This window comes from Pelobates fuscus, chromosome 13 (assembly GCF_036172605.1).
Source record: "Pelobates fuscus isolate aPelFus1 chromosome 13, aPelFus1.pri, whole genome shotgun sequence".
NCBI lineage: Eukaryota > Metazoa > Chordata > Amphibia > Anura > Pelobatidae > Pelobates > Pelobates fuscus.
The window spans coordinates 97,588,043-97,612,504 of NC_086329.1; the positions used below are offsets into that span (position 1 = coordinate 97,588,043).

Below are 24,462 nucleotides of genomic sequence, written 5' to 3' on the forward strand. Positions count from 1 at the left end.
GCTTCTCAAAGCATCATACCAACTTTGCATCTTTGCCCAGATTATGATACAGACTACCCTTCACCCCTCTCTTCCCTTTGCAGTCTAGCCCCATCTGGTCTGGGTTTGTGGATGCTACACTGTGCTTGCGGAGGCACCCCTTTTTTTACCCCCTGTGGGGAGAACCCGTCATTTATTAACATACAGCAGCTTGGGACATTACTGCACACAATCTGTTAACCAAGCTGTAAGGACTGTGTATAAACTAAAACAGTCAGGTTATCACCGCTATCAGCTTATCAAGCAGTTTTACATTTTATTTTGTAATGAGTGAAACTGTTACTGGGGATAAATAGAATGTCCCAGCAATTCTAGCTGAACAGGAGTTTATGGGATCATACATGAAGCAGAATTAGAGGATTCTGATTGGCTGATTCTCTTCCTGGTTAGGGTGATTCTGTGCAAGTTAAGTAGCTTTAGGACTAAAAAGGTAAGAATTTTTTTTGTCTCCTTCTTAATTTACTATTTATTTGTAAAATATTTTACCAGCAAGGATACCTTGAGATTTCTCCCATTTTCAAGTATCCCCTGGGTCCACAAACACTGCATTGTTACAATAGGGAACAATATAATATTACATGAGAAAAATATAATATATATATATATATATATATATATATATATATAAACGCATATATAAATTTAAGAGATCTATGGTAACATACCTCAATACAGTATGCACCTGTAATAATAGTTGACAATATTTCTTACCTATTCTGTGCTAAAGTATTTTAGATTGAATGAAGATTTGACTGTGTCCCTGAGGTTAATCCATTATTGCGGTGCTCTGTTGGAAAAAAAAAAAAAAAAACATTGAGAACAGGGCAAATCGAATACACAGGAAATAATTGGCTACAAAGTGATTAGTTACACCAGTCCTCCCCCTCTTCCCCCCCCCCCTCCCCCCATGTGCTAGTCTACTCTGACAACAAATGGTTATCTTGATTGGACCCACTGTCCATTCAGAGAACTTTCTGGCTACATCAACACAGCCCTTTGCTTTAGTAGATAACATGTAGACTTGTTGACCAGCAGATGGTCACTTACAGTACAACATTTAATTTGATTAGCCCACAATATACATTTTACACCTGACTATACACAATGCCTGCATATACAGACACACAACCTGCTTTATGTATAATACAGGTACGCAATACAGAGATGCCTGTAATACAGAGATACCTATGTACATGGAAAACAGTCACAAAATGGTGTTGCAAGCTTGCGGCTTGTGCAAAACAAATCAGGGCTATCAGGCCATCCATCACAATTACAAAGTAGCAGAACGAATTATACAATGTAATACATTTATGATGGGGGGTTTGCCCAGGCGTATACAATACATCCCCATATTCAATGACTGGCATTAGCATCTTTTCCCCTAATGTAGGGCTTAGGCAGGATTTGAATCTGTACAGGGCACCTAGTTTTGGATAAAGTTTTGAAGAGATGTTTTCTATGTGAAGGCCAAAGGATAGATTGGGGTCTAGCAACTTACCTAAATATTTGAAAGAACAGACTGCGGGGCAGTTTGCTATTTGAATTTGTTCTGATACATAGTTGTTGATTTTGTAGTTTATGTAATTTAGGTACAGTTCCAAAGATCATTGTAACAGTTTCGTCAGTGTTTAGGAAAAGTTTGTTATCCGCAGTACACTTTTCTACCTCCGTGACCTAGTCTTGGAGCAAAGCCTCAAGCTGGGGTAGATTTTGAGGAATTACTTCACAGAATCTTGATTGGATCGTATACGTCGCATACAACTGTTCGTTCCAGTTCCCTGCTTGGAGAACACATGGAGATATGAAGTGAGCATAATACCTATTTACATTTTATCTAAGATATCCTTGAATCAATTATATTACACACTGGATGTTTTTATTGTTTGTATCTTCCTGGAGAGAAATTTCAACAAGAAATAGTGGTGGAATGCTGCCCTAAAAAGCATAGCAGTCCAGTTTACAGAGCCAATAATATAGGCTCTTGAAAATGTGAGTGATACATTTATCTACCTCACCTAAATTGCACGAGTGTTCTACAATCTGCACTATATTATATATATATATATATATATTGTCACTTTTACTCCATGGGCCAGGGAAACCAACCTTCCTTAAGTCCCACTTGCCTATGTTTATGCCTCTTATCCTTTCAGCAGTCATTACATATAAGTGACAGTGTACAAGCGATTATAGCCTGAGCAGTCTCTTTACCTGCTCTGTGTTTGTGAGTGTTATACCACATTTTTTAAATATCCTCATGTGTTTTTACAGTATTATACTATTATATGTTTTGTCTCCTTTTTATATGTAGAGCATCATTTACTTCTACCAAATTGGGTTTGTAAATCTACATTATTTTCACAAAATTAACACTTTATACCACAATTTGTTGTGTAATAATAATATATATTTCATACAAGTCACAGCATTTGTTGTTTTGCACATTTTGCACATTAGCACTTTTGTGAGAGTGTTGTATTTTGCACAATTTTGTGAAGGCACAGCCATTTAAAGACACAGCGCACTTTATGTTTTAACTATTTGTATTTTAGTGTTTTTTGAGCTTTTACACTTATAAGGTGCTGCTATTATTTGTTTTAATATTCTTTTAGTCACTTAAAAATTACTGCGCCATTTTAGCTTGTTTTCTTTGTATATTACATATAAGTGACAAATCCTGAACAGAATGGGTGACTGGCCACATTCGTAGATGGCAACATTGAACTTTAGTAAATCTTATTAATTTAAATGCATTTTCATTACCGCTCACTTTTTTTCTACACAATAAATGATATAAAAAGAAGAAAATATTTGCCTTAAAATTAAAAAAAATCAATCTATCCGTGTGGCAGAAGTTAGCTTGTCCAGTGATATAAAGCTATCCTGAGACACAAAACACTGTAAATAGTAGTAGTTTTAATCTAAAATCTTTCACTTTAAATTTCTTCTTGCAAAGCTCTAATGTAATGTTAGTGGGGAATTTCTACAAGGTTGTAACTCAGAAACCTCCATTTTACAGAACACTATAGGGTCAGGAACAGAAAAGTGTATTCCTGACCCTTTAGTGTTAAAACCACCATTTAGATTACTTGTGGCTTGCTCCACTTGCCCTCATTAAAAGGTAGAAAACGTACTTAATTTGCAGCACTGCACTGGTCCACCGGCGCTGGCCCAGCCCCCAATCTGCCTCATTGGCTGACATCATCACAATTGTTTATCTCAGCCAATCCAATGCTATCCCATAGGATAGCGTTGGCCAGCCTGGCCAATCAGCATCTCCTCTTTGAAATGCATTGAATCAATGCATCTCTATGGGGAAAGTTCAGTATATCTATGCAGCGCATGAAGACACTGAACATGAGAGCTGCACACTGTGCAGCACTGCCCCAGGAATCACCTGTAGTGGCCATCAGAAGATTGACCACTAGAATTGTATCTAGGCTGCAATGCAAATACTGCCTTTTCTCTGGAAATGCAGCAAAAAGCCAGCAGGCACATGGTATGGATCCCATAACAACTACATTAAGTTGTAGCTATATTGGTGAATATAGTGTCCCTTTAATAACAAAACTCTAAATTTTACATTTAACTGATCCACATTTTATTTCAAAATCCACAGAAACAAAAGAAGGGGAAAGGAGAGTGGAAGTTTGTTAAATAATTTACCATGTATCTATAAATTAACAAGAATATTATATATAAGGAACAGTCAAATACAGTGTGTCAACAGTAAGAAGAAAACCGGAGTCCCTTAACTGTTTCTGTGCCAGAATCACTAGTTCCTGGTATGCAAACAGTTAAATAACCAAGGTGTCTTTAACAAAGATTTCAGTCACAACCAGCAGGAAACTAGTTCTCTACTTTTTTTTAAATTTATAAATCACCATCATATTCCACAGTGGGTGAATCTGATATAAAGAATTTGCGGTTTGTTCACATACCCTGTAATCGGTGTGAGCCTGTGTTATAGCTCCCAGGAAGCGTTCTCTCAAAGTGCAGAACGCACATCGTGCAGAGCAGGTTTGCTGCTCCACGCCCAGGTCAAGTTACAGTCTCCTGTACAGATCACTGTTTTAAAGTGACCCGGCAGGTTTTCAGTGTTGTGGTTGCATGTATCATTGTATTTGACAAAACAAAACCTTCCATAGACTAGAAAAGATGTAATGATAGCAGATCTTCAAGAGGAAGGGACAGACTAGTGAAATAAAAGGGCAGATTTTCATCTTCCTGTATGAATGAGCACATTTTAGGTGTGAATGGCACATACCTAAATTCTTGGGATGAAGTTGTGTAGTTCACAGAAGTACTGTGGTTATCCATTTTTTATGACTTTCTGATCCGGACATTTGATGCTACACTAGTAATATCTAGTGAGCACACCCTCTACCACGTCAACAGTATGTGAAATTGCTTCTATCAATGGGAGCGTAAGGCCCTAGGAGTGTCAAAGTATTTTATACTATCACATATGTACCAGAATGTATCAGTGACGCCACATTCGACAACCTCATCTACCATAAGCTACAGGAGAGAAAAAATCCAGACAATTCAGAAACGACAGGCCCACTTTCAATTAAAAAAACAGACACAAAAGTTGCCATTGTTCCTACATACAGTATTACAAAAAGTGCACAATTAGAAGTAATTAAAAAATGAGAAAGCTCAAAACACCTTGAGTGGTATCCCCTAAACCACCTCTAAAAAATACACAAAATATACATACAAAAGGTGGTGCTGATTGGAATAAAATATGCAATGAATCTGTGAAGATAAAAAAATAACAATGACAATATAGTCTGAACAAAATAATGTTATGGTCAGTAGGGTTAAGAGAATCACTCACAAGTGGGGAGCCATTCACGTCATATGGCTCGGATGGTAAGCGCAGATTGACACTTTAAGGATGTCCAACTCCTTTCTCCTCCCGATCTTCTGTGAACAGCGTTGTCAATATTGACACACAGGATACCGGAGTTGTTCCTTCCAAAGATTCCTTTATTGAATAATATATTTAGAGGAGCAAGAAATGTAAAAAGCACCTTAGTTCATAGCAGTCTAAAACCATCAGTACCTAAAAATAATTTTCTAAGCCACAGGCACAGGATTCTACGGATGCGGCCGAGCCATATGACGTGAATGGCTCCCCACTTGTGAGTGACACTCTTCACCCTACTGACCATAACATTATTTTGTTTAGACAATATTGCACTATTTCCTGTCATTGTTTATCTTCACATATTCATTGCATTGTTCCTACATAATTTACCCTGAAAAGGCAAAAACACTAAAATGGTACATTCAGGATAGTTTTACTTTAAAAGCAATTCAAGGAATTCTACCTTTCCTTCACTTGGTGACGGTATTACGCACATGTGACCACGTCCAGTAACTCTGCTCTCTAAGATAAACTATTTACACTAAGGCTTGCTTCCAATAACTCCGCTCTACAGGTTAAACAGGCTACAGAAAGTCATGCATGCAGGGCCGGATTTTCCTATAGGCTAACTAGGCTTTAGCCTAGGGCCTCAAGATCAAGAGGGGCCTACATTCAAATTGTTAGCAAAATTAAAATTACACTATTCTAAAGCAGTGAACACTAAAACACTGAACCAAAAATAAGGAGAAATTCTACGCATATGATATGACCAGTGGCGTACTAAGGTGGGGGCAGAGTGGGCGGTCCGCCCCGGGTGCCACTTACTAGGGGGGTGCCTGGGGCAGACTGCAATGCCCCTTCTGCCGCGATAGCCTTCTTCCAGTGCTTTTTTTCCTGCCGAAATGCGTCTTCTTGCTGTTTATTTGTTTTAAATGCCTAACTTCTTGTCCTGAAAAGGTTAAATTATGCTGTGACATTGGAAGAGGTAATTGTTTATAATCAATCCCTTTCGATAAATGTCTTTCTAAGAGCATGAAACAAGCGGACGTTCAAGGCCTCCTGCATGTACCATAACCATGCAAGCAGGGTGTTTATAGAGAGTTTAGAACATAAAGATCGGGAACATTCTATAAGTGTTTGAATGCTGGGTTAGTAACATTTCAATCTAAAATCTTAAAATTATTTAAAATAAAGACAACTTTACCTTCTACTCGTGACTTGAGCTGAACGCGGTATTCAGGAAATTGCAGAAAAACAACTAATGAAAAGGAGATTCTTTCACTTCCTGATTAACTCATGGTTTGCTGTAAAAGCTGTAACAACGTTTGTTTTCACATAGTTTTCAGTATCAGTGAACTGGATCAGGTGCAGATACGTAAAGGTTAAACAGTGACAGACAGAGACACACACACAAAGAAACCGCGAACCTTACATCATGGAAAATAGTGCCACTGAGGGAATATAATAAAAGTTGAGACTAATCGAGACAGAAGATTAAAGGAGCACTATTGTCCACAGCACTTCATCTCAATTTAGTGGTCTGAGTGTAGTGCCCCTGTCCTTTTATATTATTTAATTATTAACATAAAGTGTTATCAAAGGCTGCACACCATTTCCAAATGTCACTTTTGCCAAATTCTCTACCAGTGTATGTTAGAACAGAGTGGATACATTATATTGGCCAAGGTTGTTGGGAGTTGCCATCTCAGGAGCTGCTAGAGGGCAGAGATTAAAATATGTAAATTGATACCTATATATGTGTGTGTACCTGGGTCTCAGTCAGTGTGTGTATGTGGTTGTGTATGTGGTTGTGTGTGTATCTAGCAGTGTGTGTCGGTGTGTTTATCTGGCTGTGCTTGTGTCAGTGTATGTATCTGGCTGTGTTTATGTCAGTGTGTGTATCTAGCTGTGTATGTGTCAGTGTGTGCATCTGGATGTGTTTATGTCATTGTGTGTATGTGGCTGTGTGTGTGTGTCAGTGTGTGTATCTGGCTGTGTCTGTCAGTGTAATTGTGCACCTGTGTGTCTGTGTTTGCGTATCTGTGTGTCAGTGTGTATGTGTACTTGTGTGTCAGTGTGTATGCGCATCTGTGTGTGTGTGTTTCTGAGTGCGTGTATATATGTATCCGTGTGTGTATCTGGCTGTGTCTGTCAGTGTAATTATGCACCTGTGTGTCTGTGTGTCAGTGTGTATGTGTATCTGTGTTTCAGTGTGTATGCGTACGTGTGTGTTTCTGTGTGCATGTGTATATGTGTCAGTGTGTGTAAGCGTGCATCTGTGCGTGTGGCAATGCATACATCCCAGCATTTCAATGCCAACACTGTACACAAATACGCTCCTACATTTCAATGCTAGCACTATACACCAAAACACTCCTGTATGTGTATCTGTGTGTGTGTGTACATATCTGTGTCAGTGTGTGTGTGTGTATCTCTGTGTGTAGATGTGCCAGTATGTGCATGTATGTGTGTGTATCAAAGTGTGTGCATCTGTGTGTCAAAGTGTCTGTATCTGAGTGTGTATATGTCAATATGTGTCAAGGTGTGAGCATGTGTGAGCATGTGTCAGTGTGTTTATATGTGTGTATCTGCATGTTAATGTGTACATATATATAAATATATATATATATATGTTAGTATGTGTGTGCATACATCTCAGCAATCAAATACAACATGCAAACACACCCCTGCAAACACAAACATTACATACAAACACACCCCTTTGCTGAAAAACCAATACTATACACAAATGTACATATGCATTTAAAAGACAACACTACATCAAAACACACCCCTGCATGCAAATACAAACATTACATGTAAACACACCCCTGTATTAAAACGCTAAAATTATGTACAAACACCAACTCTGCACACAAAAGCACACCTGCATTTAAAAGCCAATACTACAGACAAACACACCACTGCATTTAAAAGCCAACACTACAGACAAGCACACCACTGTATTCCAATGGTAACAGTACATACAAATACACCCCTACATGCAACACTGTCACGCATCGCTGCGGCGGCATTTCCTCACGCAAAGGGGAATGCCGCCGAATACTTACCTAGGGCACTCTCTACATTAGTTTTGCCCCTTGGTTGGGGTGGAGGGAGTGATTGTATGCCCGAGGGGGAGGAGGGGGGGCAGAGTCCAATCAATATTAAAGACGGCCATGCTCACACTACCCCAATTCTCTGCCCTATCATTGTCAAGTCCTCCTCTGTAACTCCCATTACTCACATCAACCACTTCTTGATTAAAACTAACAAACAATATAGTCAAAAGAGTAAAAAAACACACACATCTGCATTCACACACTTGACACTTGCATGGACATTTCACATGGAAAAATCTTTTGTTTTTGATGACCTTCCTTACATCTTTGCATTAGTACTAAAGATTGTGCATTTGCGCCTTTGTGATGGCTAGTATCTTTAGGGCCTGGCTAGTAGTGCTGTAAAAATACTTTTATAGAATGGAAAGAAAGTAAATATATCTGAATATCAGATATCCTGAAAAAGAGAGCATCTCTCTTACCTCTATATTAGGCAACCATACTGCCATAAAAGCTGGTGCCGTTATAGGGGTCATTTTTGGTGACTTACAAATAATTTATGCAACTAAAAAACAAAAATTTCGACCTATTACAATCTCTGTGCTGATTTTTTTAAAGTTTATTAATGGTAAATTTTTAAATTATATGGTTGCATTACATCTGCTCTTAACAAACAAACAAAATGTGTTGCTTGTGTTCGAGGCATTGGTGCTTGAGACGAGATGCCGACATTGGGTATGTCCTAGCATAAGGATTAACGGCCAAAATTCTAATTCATTTAGCATAAGAAATGGAACTAAGCAGGGTTGCCCTCTTTCCCCCATATTATTCTCTTAATTATGGTACCCTTCCTATTCTTATTCAGGAGGTGAGGTGAAGGTATGTGCTTTTGCAGATGACATTCTCCTCCCAATTACTGAGCCTAGTAATTCATTACCCTATATAATGGCTGAATTGAACAAATTCAGCGCCATATCAAATTTTAAAGTCAACGCCATGAAATGTGAAATGATGGGAGTGTCTGTCTTACATATGTTGAAGCAGTTATTGCTCCAGTCATATCAATTTTGTTGGACCTCTAACAGAATTCAATATTTAGGAGTAATTATCATTCCTTTATTATCCAATTTGGTAAAAGAAAATTACTTACCCCGTTTAGTAGCTAGTAAATTGGACCTTTCCAAATGGAACCTGCCTTATTTTTTCATGATGGGTCGTATTAACATTTTAAAAATGATGATTCTTCCTAGACTACTATATATGTTCCAGACATTGTAACACAAAGAAATACAGGAAAAGGGCTGTGCCAATAGTAAAAGGTACAATAGTTCGTCTGAATAGGTAGGGCAATATAACATAGTTGGTCTCACTGATATGGTGGGACTAAAGTTCTGATGGAGTAACTGAAGGTAAAGTCCGATAATATTGAGGTCTCACTCAGAAGTAAGTATCTTTATAAGGTGCCTGTTTTTGGGTGTAGAGTCCTACAACTGTCCCGCTTATATGCAAGACAAAAAAAGAGGAAACTAAATTGTGCAGTATATAAAAGCCAATATGGGTAAAATAAACAAATAAGTGCAATCAACTCATTTAAAAGAGCTATAGCCAGCTCTGGTGTGAAGGGTGTACAGCGGTATAATCCCCGCTTTAAAGGATATGTGATGGGAGTCCTCCAGAGGGATGTTATCCAACACTCAGGAGAGGGATATATACAAGACAGCCAATAGTGCTCTCAGTAGAATAAAATATGCAGTAAACATAAATAAAAATGTACTCACAAGTGAAGTGCAGGCAAACTGCACTTTGATGTCAGCGTTGGTGGTATGATCCCCACCTCGGATATACTTGGAGTCACACGAAGGTAAAAGGAAGCCAGGATCAAAAATTCCAAATAAAAAAGTGTATTAAAAAGATAATTGGCACAAAATTGTAACCAAACAGCCTTTTTTTTTTTTTATAAATACACAATCAAAATAACCATAACACCTTTCACCACTAGCGCTTTATCAAATAGGTTAGAGGTCTGTATTTAATTTCCATAAAATTCTCTTTAAAATCAAACACTAGGGGAACCACTTCACTATTATTTCTCGTTACTTCAGTTCTATTTATCAAGTCATCTTGACTAAAATTCTTACATTCTTCCCTAGCTTTAGAAACAAGGTGATTTGGATAATTATTTTGTGTGAATCTTTCTGCTAGTATCTATGATTGTTCTTCATACACTTTTGTACTAGTGCAGTTCCTTCTGATCCTCTGAAATTGGCCCTTAGGGATATTACTGAGCCAAGGTGACCGTTGTTATACAGCACATAATTGTTGGCATCCAACTTTTTGAAGAAATTCTTGGTTTTAATTTCATTATCTTCTATATAAATGTCCAAATCCAAATAAATTGCATTAGTCTCACTATATTGGCTAGTCAGGGTAATATCCCAATCATTACCATTTAATCTATTAAAAAATTAATCCAATAATTCTATGGACCCCTCCCAAATAAAAATCAGGTTGTCTATATATCTACGGTAGGTGACCAGGTTTGCCCCCCATTCAGGGCTATCATAAATAAAAACTTTTCCCCACCCTGACATAAATAAATTTGCATAGCTGGGGGCAAACCTGGCTCCCACAGCCGTTCCTTGTTCCTGCAGATAAAATTGGGAATTAAAAACAAAATAATTATTAGTTAAGTTTCAATAAATGCTATCCTGGATGAAATCAATCTGTTCAGGTGAATATTTTTTAGAGTCCTCCAAACTTCTCCTGACTGTATCACACCCTAAATTGTGTCGAATTGATGTGTACAAAGCTGACACATCACTCGTCACAGACATACGTATCTTTCCATTCTATGCTCCTTAACACTTTTATAATGTCTGCTGTGTATTTTACATAAGATGGCATAATTTTTACTCAATCATGTAGATATATATCTATATGTTTTGAAAGATTAGCTGAAACTGAGCCTATACCTGATACTATTGGCCTGCCTGGTGGATGGCCTTTATCCTTATGGACTTTCAGTAAGGTATAAAATGTTGGAATCCTAGGATATTAATTTTAGCATCTTACTCTTATCTAAAAGTTCCACCAATGACTTTTTATAGACAATCTCATTGTTTAACTGTCTGTGACATTCTCTCAAATAATCCTCCGTATTTTAAAATCCCAGATATGTCTTAACCATCTTTTAGTGCAGGATATTATACCTGCTCTAGCATTGCTCTTAGACCCCACTAAATGTCCTACACTCTGGGATATTATTATTTTATTATTTATATAGCACCAGCAAATTCCATTGCGCTGTACAATGGATGGACTAACAGACACGTAATTGTAACCAGACAAATGGACGCACAGGAACAGAGGGGTTGAGGGCCCTGCTCAATGAGCTTACATGCTAGAGGGAATGGGGTATAGTGACACAAATGGTATAAGTAGGGGTAATAAAATAGGTTGCTAGAAAAGTATTCACTGAGAACTTTTGCAGGAGAGGAGTCATGTAGAGGAAGGGGGGGAATGAAGACCCGCTAAAAGTTTAAATGATATGCTCTACTGAAGAAGTGTGATTTCAAAGATTTTTTGAAGGAGTGGAGACTGGGTGAAAGTTTAATGGAGAACGGAAGGGAGTTCCACAGAAATGGTGCAGCCCTGGAGAAGTCTTGGAGGCGAGCATCAGATGTGGGAGTTCGGACAGAGGATAGATGTAGGTCTTCAGCAGAGCGCAGGGGCCTCAATGGGACATAGTTGTGTGTTAGGAAGGATAGGTAGCTTGGAGCAGCATTATCTAGGGACATGTAAGCAAGCACCAGAATCTTAAATTGAGCCCTATATCTAACTGGAAGCCAACGTAAGAACTGACAGAGGGGGGAGGCGTGGGAGATGCGGTGGACAGGAAAATGAGCCTCACCACCGCATTCATTATAGATTGCAGTAGTGCAATCTGGGAACACATAAGACCACTGAGAAGGGGATTGCAGTAGTCAAGGCGAGAATGGGCCAGCACCTTAGTCGCGTCTGGTGTTAAATAGGGGTGGATTCGAGCTATGGTTTTGAGATGGAAGCGGCAGGATTTGGCATCGACTGGATCGGAGTCAAAGAGAACACCTAAGCAGCAAGCCTGCAAGATAGAGGTGATGGTGGCGCCATTGACTTGGAGGGAGACAGACACAGGATTAACAACATTTGAGGCAGGAAAGACCAGAAGTTCTGTTGTGGATAGGTTGAGTTTAAGGAAGTCAGCAGCCATCCAGTTGGAAATCGCAGAAAAGCAGTCAGAGACACGAGTCAAGATGGGCGGAGAGAGATCAGGAGAGGACAGGTAGATTTGCGTTTCATCTGCTTATAAATGATAATGGAAGCCAAAGGAGCTGATGAGTTTACCAAGAGAGGCAGTATAGATGGAGACCAAGGGGACCAAGGACAGAACCTTGTGGAACGCCAACAGGGAGTGATTGGGAAGAAGAGACAGATCCTAGAGAAAGAAACACTGAAAAAGCGGTGGGAGAGGTAGGAGGAACACCAGGAGAGAGCAGTACCTCGTAGACTACGGAGAATGAGAAGAAGCTGTTGTTGATCAACAGTGTCAAAGGCAGCAGAAAGATCAAGAAGAATTAGGATAGAGTAATGGCCGCGATATTTAGCAGCGATGAAATCGTTGGATACTTTGGTCACAGCTGTTTCAACAGAGTGACGAGCGCGGAATACAGACTGAAGCGGGTCAAGCAGAGAGTTGGATTCGAGGAAGTCTGTCAATCTCGCATACACAACTCTCTCAAGGATCTTGGAGGCAAACGGCAGTAGCGATATAGGGCGGTAGTTGGATGGGGAGTTGGGGTCGAGGTTGGGCTTTTTCAGAATTGGCATTATGGTTGCATGCTTGAAGGGTAAAGGAAATGTGCCGGAAGAAAGGGAGAGATTGAACATTTTAGTGAGCGGAAGAGCAAGAGAGGGAGACAGAGTGTGGATGAGATACGAGGGAATAGGAACAGGTGGTGGGGCGGGAGGTCTGGAGCAGAGCAGAAACCTCTTCCATTGTAGAAGGGGCGAATGAGCATAGAACATTGGAGTGAGTGGGGTTGGGTGATGTATTGGAAGGGAGAGAGGTTAGAGATCTCTTCCCTGATTGTAGAAATGTTATCAGTGAAGTGAGTCGCAAAGTTTGAGCTGGACAGGCTGGTAGGAGGAGGGGGGGGGGGGGCAATAAAAGTGTGAAAAAGGCATTTGGGTTGGCGGGAGAGTGTGCTTATGAGGGTGTTGAAATTATTTACTTTTGCAGAAGAAAGAGCCAGAGTGTAGGAGGGCAGCATAAACTTATAGTGGAGGAAGTCAGGTGCAGAGTGAAACTTTCTCCAACAGCGTTCAGCAGTTCTGGAACATTTTTTGAGATATTGGGTCAGTTTGGTGTGCCAGGGTTATAATTGGGTTGAGTTATATACAATTAACATATTTCCTCAGGAAGGATATAATGCCCTTTTGGAGAAATAGAGAATTGACTATATTTGAGCAAGTATGTCATCCTCCACGACAGATTGCTCAACCACTTTCTAAAATATATTCTCTAATACAAAAGGGCTCCATAGATGTAGAACTAGTGCCCTTTTCAGAGGAAATGGGCAGCGTCATTTCATATCCAGCTAACTGAGAGGGATTGGACTTATATTTTTCAGAAGGTTATGCCCTCAACACACAGTCAGGCAAAAAAGGAACTTTTTTTATAAACGAGTTACACGCACACCATTAGCTTTGCATTCAATATTTCCTAATATTAGTAATGTCTGTTGGAGATGCAATATAACTGAAGGCAGTCTGGAACATATATGATGGCATACTTGGAAAGAAAGCAATGACACAACTATTTGTACCAATTCAGAAAAATTCTCTATGTTGTTAAGCAGGTCATAAATGTGATATGACATGCACTACATTATGGTATATTTCAGTAAATCCACCAGGTCTATTTAGTGGATGTATATTTATATATTTTTATTCCTATATATAGACCTTGAGGGTTTATGATTATTATAATTTTTAGATATATATTTCTCTTTTCCTTATTTTTTGAAGAATTCTATCTCCCATGTATATATAGTGGGAACTTATTTTATATGCTGATGTAGAGGGGAAGCCTTTTCTGCTGCACGACTACCAGTGTTAGCAGAAGAGGGCTCTTCTCGTTTGGATGCATTATATCCGAAAACCTGGAAGTGATGTCATGCGTTCCAAGGTGGAACGCAGGAAGTCGGACGGCCAAAAAAACGGAAGTAACGTGATCGAAGAAATTTTCCCCGCGAATTAGAAAATTGACATGGTATGTAAACCAAGAAGTGTACAACATGATTACATCCCTGAGGAAGTCACTGCAGTGACGAAACGCGTTGGATATCATACCTTGGACTTTTTTATATTATTTACTATTCCAGTACATTGTTATTATAGTCCACTTTAGATTTTATTTAATTTTATTATTTTTATGCATATCTACCCTGGTTTTTTTTTCCAGTTCCAGCTGGAGTCCTGGTCATCACTTTATGTGGAGATATGCTGTTTTACTACTGATCCATTGTAAGTGCAATCTGTTTGAATATTTTTTTTTATTTTTACCATCTGCACTATTTTTCTTTTTCTTTTGTTCATGAGTTTAAGAAGAAATCACTTTATCGTGTAAACGAACGAGTTTGGAAATCTCCTTTCATACATCCTGTGGATTAACCATCTGTTTCTACTGCTATCCAGTTCCAATCCATACATCTGGTCTCTGGTTTGGACAGTACCCCTGAGAGGGTGACAGGCGTGATCATTACTTCTCTTTTGTAAGTTCTCTACCACGTGCGCTACTTATTTTATTTTAACATACTTCACCATATTTTGTATTTTGTCATTTTGTAGATTACACGTTCATTACCAGCCCTATTCAGGTTGTATTGTTCTGTACCACCCTTTATTAGTGTATACTACCCTTGGGGTAATATACACGTCTTTTGCACAAAAAAGGAATTTATATTAATAAATAATAATTATAAATTCCTTGATTAGTTGAAAGCTTATTGACGTTGTGATTATTGTCACAACCTGAGAGATGTGCTCTATTGTCTCCTCTTCTTTTATTACATTATAGTAGTGATCGAGACGTATCTACCACAGTTGGTGCTTTGTGTGCTTTTTTTCTTCTTTCTTTGTTTTTTCCTCCCTTTTTAGGTTACTATGTTGTACTAAACGTGAAAAGCCTTAGAGTGAAATTATTGAGAAGCAACCATTCTGATATATTCTCTGAGACACTTGGCCTGATGGTATTCAAACATTCTTGCAGGCTATACTATACCTTGATGATAAAAAGGCGAATGAGTTACAAACAAAAATAAACTTTTTATGTTTTTTTTTTATACTCTGTGTACGTTCTGTATATTTGGTTGCTTCATCTAAGTGTTGCTTCTAAGTGTGTGTGGTTGGAGATATTCTGGAGAGTTTTACAGAAGCTTCAACTGTCTAAGATTTGTGCTAAGAGTTTTCTTTTTTACTGTTACAGGTAAGATTCATCTGTAGGAAAAGGTTACTGATTGCACAAGGTTTGATTTCCTGTTGGTAATTATAAGGCATTTGATTGGATTAGGTAGCTACTTGCTATTGATTGCTGTGTAAATTAGCTATTGTTTGCTAATAAGCAGAGGCCTACCCAGGTGTTAAACATTCCTAGTGGGAGGTGATTTTAGGAGTATATAAGGGTAGTTGTCATTAGCTTGGCTAATAGAGCTTGGTTGCTTCATCTAAGTGTTGCTTCTAAGTGTGTGTGTGGTTGGAGATATTCTGGAGAGAATCTGGAGGTAATCTGAGGTATTCAGGAGGATAAATAAAAAGTTAAGATTTGCTTGATTTAAATTATTCACCTCATTGGAATGGCAGACTTAGTTCAGTGTAATAGTTGCTATGCATTTGTTTCACGTTCCACTTTTTGGAGGTTTGGTTGTTGTCTAATCTGTAGACAGTTCTCTATCTTGCGGCAGGAGATTGTATTTTTGAAGTCTGAGATTTGTAAATTATCTGGTAAACAAACTCAGGCTGGAACTGCTGCAAAGCCACTGCCGCAGAGACATACTAGGAATGGCAGATGGATTACTGTAGGATCTGGTAGACTTAGAGTTGCGGATAAAAGGCATATTGCACAGTCTGTTGTTCTACATAATTCATTTTCTGCACTTTCAGAGTGTAATGGTGTTGTGGAGAGAGGCACTGAGGCTAGTGGTGTTGTGCAGAGAGGCACTGAGGCTAGTGGTGTTGTGGAGAGAGGCACTGAGGCTAGTGGTGTTGTGGAGAGAGGCACTGAGGCTAGTGGTGTTGTGGAGAGAGGCACTGAGGCTAGTGGTGTTGTGGAGAGAGGCACTGAGGCTAGTAGTGTTGTGGAGAGAGGCACTGAGGCTAGAGGTGTTGTGGAGAGAGGCACTGAGGCTAGTGGTGTTGTGGAGAGAGGCACTGAGGCTAGTGGTGTTGTGGAGAGAGGCACTGAGGCTAGTGGTGTTGTGGAGAGAGGCACTGAGGCTAGTGGTGTTGTGGAGAGAGGCACTGAGGCTAGTGGTGTTGTGCAGAGAGGCACTGAGGCTAGTGGTGTTGTGGAGAGAGGCACTGAGGCTAGTGATGTTGTGGAGAGAAGCACTGATGCTAGTGGTGTTGTGGAGAGAGGCACTGAGGCTAGTGGTGTTGTGCAGAGAGGCACTGAGGCTAGTGGTGTTGTGGAGAGAGGCACTGTGGCTAGTGATGTTGTGAAGAGAAGCACTGAGGCTAGTGGTGTTGTGGAGAGAGGCACTGAGGCTAGTGGTGTTGTGGAGAGAGGCACTGAGGCTAGTGGTGTTGTGGAGAGAGGCACTGAGGCTAGTGATGTGAAGAGAAGCACTGATGCTAGTGGTGTTGTGGAGAGAGGCACTGAGGCTAGTGATGTTGTGAAGAGAAGCACTGATGCTAGTGGTGTTGTGGAGAGAGGCACTGAGGCTAGTGGTGTTGTGCAGAGAGGCACTGAGGCTAGTGGTGTTGTGGAGAGAGGCACTGAGGCTAGTGGTGTTGTGGAGAGAGGCACTGAGGCTAGTGATGTTGTGAAGAGAAGCACTGAGGCTAGTGGTGTTGTGGAGAGAGGCACTGAGGCTAGTGATGTTGTGAAGAGAAGCACTGAGGCTAGTGGTGTTGTGGAGAGAGGCACTGAGGCTAGTGGTGTTGTGCAGAGAGGCACTGAGGCCAGTGGTGTTGTGGAGAGAGGCACTGAGGCTAGTGATGTTGTGAAGAGAAGCACTGAGGCTAGTGGTGTTGTGGAGAGAGGCACTGAGGCTAGTGATGTTGTGGAGAGAGGCTTGGAGACTATGGTGAGGCCTAATAGAAAGCAGTTGTTGTTGGGGGATTCCATCATAAGAGGTGTCGAGATGGACAATGGTGGTCTTGTGAGGTGTCTTTCCAGAGCTACTGCTCACAGAGACAGGAGACGTATCTGTAATATTGTTAAGCGAGCAAAGCAGGAAGGGGAATTGGATGTACTTGTCCATCTAGGGACAAATGACTCGGCTTGCAATGAGGTTTCAGAGGTTAAGGAAGTTTTTAGTGTTTTTGCCAATGATATACGGCAGGTTGCTTCCACACTGTCATTCTCTGAAGTTCTGCCTGTGCATAACACTCAGAACGACAGGCAGATGCGTATTAGGGACTTTAACTTGTGGCTTGGTGAATGGTGTCGGGAGCAAGGATTGGCTTTATTTCTCATGGTAGCTCTGTTTGGAATGGAAATAAACTGTACAAAAAAGATGGTTTGCATCTTTCTCAAAAGGGAACAAATGTTCTCAGTGAGCAGTTCAGAGGTTTTGCTAGGAAGTATTTAAACTAGGAGGGGGGGGGTAAAAGGGTGATAAAACATCAATCCAATTGTCCCCCAAAACAAGGACAGCAGGTGCCTGTAGCAAGTGTGTTAAAAAAATGATAAACTGGGGGGCGGGGCCTGACAAGCATGGCGGATGGCAGCACTATGCAGGAGCTCCCTAACAAACTACCTTCCCGAGCGTCTTACGGCGACTCCTGCCGCCCACAAACCGCACCAAACAGGGACTTAATCAGCGAGAAAGACGGGCGGAGCGTTCCGATACCGAAAACTGGAATGGTGCCCGATCACGATGAGACAGCGAGGCTGCGGCCTGGTGATGGCTCTGGGCGGGAGGGACGGCCGGTCTCCCGTCCCCTGCCTGAACCCCCAGCAGGAATACAAAGAGTCCCGTTCCCCCCCCCACTGGACCGGGGGGGATATCCCGGTCCACAAACCCTGGCCACACAGACCAGCAAGGAAAGCATGCAATACAGCCACAAGACATGGCGGGGCAACTGACCCACAAGGTACAGTCAAAATGGCCACCAAGCCTAGATCTACTAAACGGAGAAACCGCTCTAAAGCACACATATCCCCGGTGGAAGTGTTTGACCAGCTATGTGCAGGCCTCAGGAAAGCCCTGCAAAGCCGAGGGGCAACCCACCGACAAGCTGACCTAACAGTGGCCTCGTGGATAAGACCAGCGGCGAGACGCAAATATTATAATCAGGTACCCCGAGCACCTAAGATGGCCGTCAGGCAAATCAGATACCAGAGGGCCCTGAGAAACATGCGCTCCCACCCGCACACAAGCAACACAGGGAACCTAAAGCAAGCGACGCACACGAAAAAAGCGTCGGACCTCGATCAGCGCAGCACCAAGCACCTCTCCCCGACCAATGCTGCAACACAAGCGGCTAAGAGGCTGCAAATCATGAAGAGACTTACTGGAGCTGACCCCAGCAACAGAAACACCGAGCCCTGCGGCCATGATGAGCCTGCAACACTCCGCAGCCGCGCTACAGCACCCGGCCCATGGGGGTCCAGCGAGAGAGAGGTCTGGCGGGGAGACATCAACGGAGACCAGCTTAACAGCCACCATGCCAGCGACACCCTCCACGCTTCGGGCGTCGGATAAACCACCAGGACTTTAGCATGAATGTAGCTCAGCATGTTCATCCATATATTTTATAATTTATTAGATAGTCCCCGTCATGCATGATCTTTGGTTATACTCATGGTTTCTGGCCTATTTACACACAGGTCTTAGTTTACAATCATCTGCTACCGGTGGCATCACTCTTTAATGCAGGATATTACACGAGCACAGCGGGCACTTACCAAGCACTGCTCCCTGTACGCAGTGCCCTAACTTAGCATAGCACATTAGTGCCAACCAGCCTACCAAGCAGACCTTCTTTATAACCCTGCAACATATGACAGCAATTCCAAGACTACACATCTCTCACTACTTACTCTCCTACGTTGTATTTAATGCTTTAACACCTTTTAAAAATTGTGCTGATTTTCTAATGCCATACATCTGTTTTACTATGTTGAAATAACTGAGCCTATTTCTGTTGATGTGGCATTACAGGCATCATTGTATTCATCTGCACAACAAAAATAAAGAATATATAAAAAAAAAAAAAAAAAGATAAGCTTAGAGTCATGTCTACAAATGCTCGCAGTTTAGGGAATAAGATCCATGAACTTGTGGCAATAATGGAAACTGATAATGTAGATTTAGTCGCTGTTACTGAGACATGGTATAATGAGAAAAATGACTGGGACATAGCAATACCAGGGTACTCTTTATATAGAAAAGACAGGGAAGGCAAGAAAGGGGGAGGGGTGGCCCTGTATGTGAAGGATAGCATAAAATCTAGCCTAATAAAAGTTACTGAGGTGAACATAGAGTCTGTTTGGGTTACGTTAGAATTTGGTAATCACACAGAAATTCGTGTAGGTGTGATTTATAGGCCCCCAGGACAAATTGAAGAGTTAGATAATCTACTAGTTGAGGAAATAGCTAAAATGACAATGAAGGGGGAAGTTATCATCATGGGTGACTTTAATCTTCCTGATGTGAATTGGAAAACAAAAATAGCTGCTTGTGCCAGGAGCACACATATTCAAAACTCCCTACTGGGATTGTCTCTAAAACAAGTCGTTGAGGAGTCAACTCGTAAAGAGGCCATACTAGATTTAGTGTTAACAAATGGACATTTGGTATCAGATATTACTGTAGGTGAAAGTTTAGGATCCAGTGATCATCAGTCAGTGTGGTTTAATAAGTGACAGAGTCACACCACACAAAAACAAAAGTTTTAGACTTTAGAAAAACAGACTTTTCTAAAATTAGAATATGTGTAAAGGATTCATTATCAGACTGGAGCAATTTAAATGGTGTCCAAGAGAAATGGGATTATTTAAACGTTGCACTACTGAAGGCAACAGAAAATTGCATTAGGCTTGTCAGAAAAAGCAAAAAATTCAAGAAACCACTGTGGTACTCCGCAGATGTGGCCAAAATAGTAAAAAACAAAAAGTTAGCATTTAGTAATTATAAAAAAACCAGAGTGAGGAAGACAGAATGATCTATAAGATTAGGCAGAAAGAGGCTAAGCAAGTTATAAGAGCTTCCAAATCACACACAGAAGAGAAAATAGCACAGTCAGTAAAAAAGGGGGACAAAACTTGTTTTAGATACATAAATGAGAAAAGAAAAGTAAAACAAGGATTAGTTAGATTAAAAACAAAAGAAGGATGGTATGTAGAAGAGAATAAAGGTCTAGCTGACTGCCTCAATTAATATTTTTGTTCAGTATTTACAGATGAAAATGAAGGAGAGGGACCTCAGTTAAGAAAAAGGATAAATGAGTTATTTATTACACGTGAGTTTACAGAGCAAGAGGTTCTATTTCAACTGTCAAAAGTAAAGACAAATAAGTCAATGGGACCTTATGGAATACACCCAAAGCTATTAAAAGAGCTTGGTGGTGTACTAGCAAAACCATTAACAGATTTATTTAACCAATCATTGATAACAGGAGTAGTCCCAGAAGATTGGAAGTTGGCGAATGTTGTGCCCATTCACAAGAAAGGTAATAGGGAGGAGTTGGGCAACTATAGGCCAGTACGCCTTACTTCAGTAGAGGGGAAAGTGATGGAAACCATGTTAAAGGACAGGATTGTTGAACATCTAAAAACACATGGATTTCAAGATAAGAGACAACATGGGTTTACTTCAGGGAGATCATGCGAAACTAATCTTATTGATTTTCTTGATTGGGTAACTAAAATTATAGATCAGGGTGGTGCAGTAGACATTGCTTACCTAGATTTCAGTAAGGCTTTTGACACTGTTGCACATAGAAGGCTTATCAATAAACTGCAATCTTTAAGTTTGGATTCCAATATTGTTGAATGGGTGAGGCAGTGGCTGAGTGACAGGCAACATAGGGGTTGTAGTCAATGGAGTATATTCGAAGCTTGGGCTTGTCACCAGTGGGGTACCTCAGGGATCTGTACTTGGACCCATTCTCTTTAATATTTTTATTAGTGATATTGCAGATGGTCTTGATGGTAAGGTATGTCTTTTTGCTGATGATACTAAGATATGTAACAGGGTTGATGTTCCAGGAGGGATAAGCCAAATGGCTAATGATTTAGGTAAACTAGAAAAATGGTCAGCGTTGTGGCAACTGACATTTAATGTATATAAATGCAAGATAATCTTGGACGTAAAAACCCAAGGGCAGAGTACAGAATATTTGATAGAGTCCTAACCTCAACATCTGAGGAAAGAGATTTAGGGGTGATTATTTCTAATGACTTAAAGGTAGGCAGACAATGTAACAGAGCAGCAGGAAATGCTAGCAGAATGCTTGGTTGTATAGGGAGAGGTATTAGCAGTAGAAAGAGGGAAGTGCTCATGCCATTGTACAGAACACCGGTAAGACCTCACTTGGAGTATTGTACGCAGTACTGTAGACCGAATCTTCAGAAGGATATTGATACCTTAGAGAGAGTTCAGAGAAGGGCTACTAAACTGGTTCATGGATTGCAGGATAAAACTTACCAGGAAAGGTTAAAGGATCTTTTTTTTTTTTTATATATATATATATATAAATCTTTATTTTCATTTTTAAAAATTCATTCAAGTACAGATACAGCTTTCAACTGTAAATTTTAAACACAGTACAAAAAGTTACTTTGCAATAAGATAATAAATATGAATAACAGTAGGACCGTGCTTCGAATAAACATCTACCAGTTTTCTGCTGTATCTACAGCCGTACAAACATACCATACATACAGTTCATCTTATCCATACATCACATTTTCACTACTACCTACGATTGGCTATCTATAGGAGGGCGGGGGGGTTTGAGTTTTATGGTTAATATATCTAACCCAAGGGACCCAAACTTCATTATATTTTTCTCTAGATATCTTGTTTAGAGCTATCCCAGCTTCCATGCTGCGTTGGTAATCTATCTGTGTACATATATCATGCCAGTTTAACGCACCCATAGTTCTCCAATTTCTAGCCATAACTATTTTTATTGCCATACAGATGTGAATCATAAGAATTTTTAATTTTATATTGCTTTTTGGCAGGTCTAGATGAAACAAAAACATTTGAGGCGTAATCACAGTCTGAATCTCAAACACAAAATCTACCAATTCCGCTAAGATTAATTTCTTAGGTTTCAACTCCTCACAGTCCCACCAGATGTGGGAGAATGAACCTAACTCCCTGCCACATCTCCAACAATCTGGTAGGAGTGTGGGTTGAAATCTATGAAGGCGAGTAGGCAGTAGTAATTGGTTGTATAGGTATAGGTTGTAGAAAGAGGGAAGTGCTCATGCCATTGTACAGAACACTGGTGAGACCTCACTTGGAGTATTGTACGCAGTATTGGAGACCGTATCTCCAAAAGGATATTGATAGTTTGGAGAGAGTTCAGAGAAGGACTACTAAACTGGTTTATGGATTGCAGGATAAAACTTACCAGGAAAGGTTAAAGGATCTTAACATGTATAGCTTGGAGGAAAGACGAGACAGGGGGGATATGATAGAAACTTTTAAATGCATAAAGGGAATCAACACAGTAAAGGAGGAGACTATATTTAAAAGAAAGAGGACATAGTCTTAAATTAGAAGGACAAAGGTTTACAAATAATACCAGGAAGTATTACTTTACTGAGAGGGTAGTGGATGCATGGAATAGCCTTCCAGCTGAAGTGGTAGAGGTTAACACAGTAAAGGAGTTTAAGCATGCGTGGGATAGGCATAAGGCTATCCTAACTATAAGATAAGGCCAGATACTAATGAAAGTATTTAGAAAATTGGGCAGACTAGATGGGCCGAATGGTTCTTATCTGCCGTCACATTCTATGTTTTTATTTACCATGTATAATTTTATTAACTTCTTTTCTTTAACCAAAAAGAAAAGAGGGAAAAGGGAAAAAATGAATAAAGATTAAATTAAATTAAAAAAAAATGTGTTGCTCTTCCTTATATTTTGTAACATGCAACTAATGTGAAAAAGGTGCACACAGGCTATCAGGTTCCAGTATGAGTTGCAATGTGAATGGCTCAGGAAAGTAGAGCTCAATGCATGCCTTTCAACAGTCATACATCTGGTAATACAATCCCGCTTTTGGGCTCCTGCCTCGTTTGTCCCCTGGTATCCTCCCTCTGACTCTAAGGAATCACCGCCAATGAGGGCAGAGAGAGCATATCGTCAGACGCACTTATACTGCACATCTCAGGGCATTCAGCCTAGGGCCAAAGCACTTCAGAAATATCCTGTGTATATACTCACTGCAGTGAGGATGACCATTGCTCCTTGAACATTCACGCCAGGCTGACATTTCTTTTTACCGCTGGATCAATCTCTTTTTAGGGAAGGTCTGTCCCTCAGGACTTGCCCACCCACTGTCTTGAATCAGGTGATGTTCTATAGTCAGATTAAACCAAAATAGAGCTTTTTGGTCAAAAAAATACCAGGTGGGTTTGGCTTGCACACAGGGAGACAGCCATATGTAAAGATATCTCACCCCTACAGTTAAATAAGATGGGGATTCTTTAACGTTTTGGGGCTGTTTTTCTGCCAGAGGACCTGGACATTTTGTTAGGATACATTGCATCATGGACTATCAAATATAAAAAGATAAACACCTGACTGCCTCTGCCAGAGAGCTTAAAATGATCTTTACTCAGGACAATGATCCAAAACATCAAAATCAACACAAACAATGGTTTACAGACCACAAAATCAAGGTCCACCATGGGCATCCCAGTCCCCTGACCTGAATCCTATAGAAAACCTGTGAGGTGAACTGAGGAGGAGAATCAACCTAGAAATTTGAAGGGTCTGGAGAGATTCTGTTTGGAGGAATGGTCTCAGATTCCTTTCCATGTGTTCTCCTACCTCATCAAGCATTATAGGAGAAGATTTAGAGCTGTTTTCTTGGCATAGGGAGGTAGCAAAAAAGTATTGACTAAAGGGGTGCTAATAATTGTGTCATATTTAACAACGATATATTTTTTATATAATACGGTGTTATATCTGCAATTGTTTAAATATAATTTTTCACAGCCTTCTTTATATAATACGGTGTTATATCTGCAATTGTTT

General features: G+C 40.2%; 1 pseudogene; it reads right to left on the reverse strand.

The window, feature by feature from the left end:
- Positions 1-6,190, reverse strand: part of LOC134583073 (NACHT, LRR and PYD domains-containing protein 12-like) — a 63,546-nt pseudogene extending 57,356 nt beyond the window's left edge.
- Between the last annotated feature and the right edge of the window lie 18,272 nt (positions 6,191-24,462).